Below are 2,186 nucleotides of genomic sequence, written 5' to 3'. Positions count from 1 at the left end.
TAGGTATTCTGTCCTGAATCACATAATAATGATGTAAAAAATAAAGCATAAAGGCCTAAATAACACAGCAACATGTAACCAAAAATAAACATTATTTTTTTTTTTAAATACAATGATTTTGCATAAACAAAATAATACCTTCAAAAGAAAAGTGTTGGAAACTATTTATATATCGGAAAATAATAATTATACAGTTTATTTCAAATCAGATATAAAAAATTTGAACCAGCATTATGCTTATATATTAAGGAAAATTAATTTGTGATTATAATGTTTTTTGTTTCAAAATAAATAATATATAGTTAAATATGATAATATATAATAAATAAATAAACTAAAACTAAATTGAAAATATAATGAGGATATGGCAAACCGGAGATGTTTAGGTAGGTTAGGCGATGTATTGCTGGTATACTTATAGATATTGTAAAATAAATAATTTTAATAAGTGAAACTGAGTAGTAGGTAATTTAGCACAATATGATAAAAATTAATTTATTAGTGCATATTTATCCCTAATTTTATGAATGTTCTATAGGCTATTCTAATGAGGAAGAACGATGAAAACTGGGCCAAGAAACTAACAGAGTGGATCTCCTTGGAAAAGGGAACCAAAGAGACACAGAAGATGGGAAGAAAAAAAGGCAGTTACCTCACCCTAATTTTTGATTACTTTAATGAAAACTATGTATAATTACTTGTCAAAATTGATGAGTCTGCCAAGTATAGGTAGGGAGAATATAAAATGGCGGCTGTTTTAAAACCTTAATTTTTCATTAACACTGGAAAATCTAAAAGAATGTTATTTAAAGAAAGAGTAAATTTGTTGAAATATTATCCGTAATAGAGGTATTTACGTCCAATAGTTCTCGAGATATAGCCGTTTAAAAAGCAACATTTCATAAAAATGTACTGAAATATCAGTAGTTAGTTAATTATCTGACGTACAGATGTATATTAGCACTCACATTAAAGCTAGTTTAATGGACTATAAAGAGGTTTATTGCCCTTTACCTTTGTAGGAATAGTATTTTTCATATTTGCGAAAATAAATTGATTTATAGTTGATTCGGACAATCAGTTTGATTTATGAAAAACTTTATTTCAGAAATCATTGGACGTACAGATGTCTGCCAGCACTCAACTTAAAGCGAGTTAAATTTATTATAAAATAGTTTATGACACTTATCTTCGTAGAGGTAGTAGTTTTTATGATATTCACATATGAATACAAATTTGGCAAATTTCATGAAAACTAGTTCTCCTATGAAAATAAACATCATAAACTACTTTATAGCTCATTAAACATACTTTAATTTGAGTGCTAATAAACGTCTGTACGTCAAATGGTTTTTGAAATATTCAAAATGATTTATCAAAATAAATTCACTAATTACTGATCTTTCTTTTAAATTTTATGAATGTTGCTTTTTAAAAAGCTATTTCTCTAGAACTATTGGACGTAAATAGCTCTATTAGGGCTTAAATTTTAGAAAATTTACTCTACTTTAAATGATGTTGTCTTAGATTTTTTGGTGTTGTTAGTTGTAAAGATATAGAGCTCCGATTAAAATTTGTTTTTCTCGTTTTGAAACAGCCGCAATTTTTTATTCCCCCTACCTATACTTGCCAGACTCCTCAGTTTTGACTAGTAATTATACATAGTTTTCATTAAAATAATCAAAAATTGGGGTGAAATAACTGCCTTTTTTTTCTGCTCTTGTACTATAAGGCATTAAAGTAAGTTGTGATTGAGCAAATATTTGAGTTTTCTAAAGGTATTGTTCATCCTTTCATTTCTATTATCATTATCCTTTTATTGTTCATCCTTTCATTTATATTATTTTGTCATTTAAAACTATTAGCCCTTACTAACTCTACAAAATAAAAACCCAACCTAAAGAGCTCTTGAAAAATGAATCAGTAATAAATTTAAAAAAAAAAATAATAAAATTTAATGACTCTTGATGTAGGTTAAGACGGTAAACACTTGTAGACATTAGGGGTATTCATTATGTTGTGTTAAATGTAAATTGTTTTAGGTTGAGGATTGTGAGCTGCCCTAATTACAGTCCTGTTTAATGGTAAATGCATAAGCGGATTTTCCCAGCAGCTTGCTTTATAACCTTTTCTTCCAAACCTTCATGTTATTCATAATTATGAGAGATAGTTGACCGTGGATGATG

General features: G+C 27.6%; 1 long non-coding RNA gene across 2 annotated transcripts in view; it reads left to right on the top strand.

Annotated features, from left to right (window-relative positions):
* Positions 1-689: 689 nt before the first annotated feature.
* The window catches only part of LOC136795611 (uncharacterized), an 11,474-nt gene continuing 9,977 nt past the window's right edge, over positions 690-2,186 (top strand). For both annotated transcript variants that reach the window (XR_010843241.1, XR_010843242.1), the window contains exon 1: positions 690-1,740. This is a non-coding gene — a long non-coding RNA (uncharacterized lncRNA). The remainder of the gene's footprint in view (positions 1,741-2,186) is intronic.

The sequence above is a fragment of the Halyomorpha halys genome, unplaced genomic scaffold, assembly GCF_000696795.3.
Source record: "Halyomorpha halys isolate HHAL.00 unplaced genomic scaffold, Hhal_1.1 Scaffold506.1, whole genome shotgun sequence".
Taxonomy (NCBI): domain Eukaryota; kingdom Metazoa; phylum Arthropoda; class Insecta; order Hemiptera; family Pentatomidae; genus Halyomorpha; species Halyomorpha halys.
The sequence above is the reverse complement of the archived record's forward strand: the minus strand, read 5'-3'. Positions and strand labels throughout refer to the sequence as shown.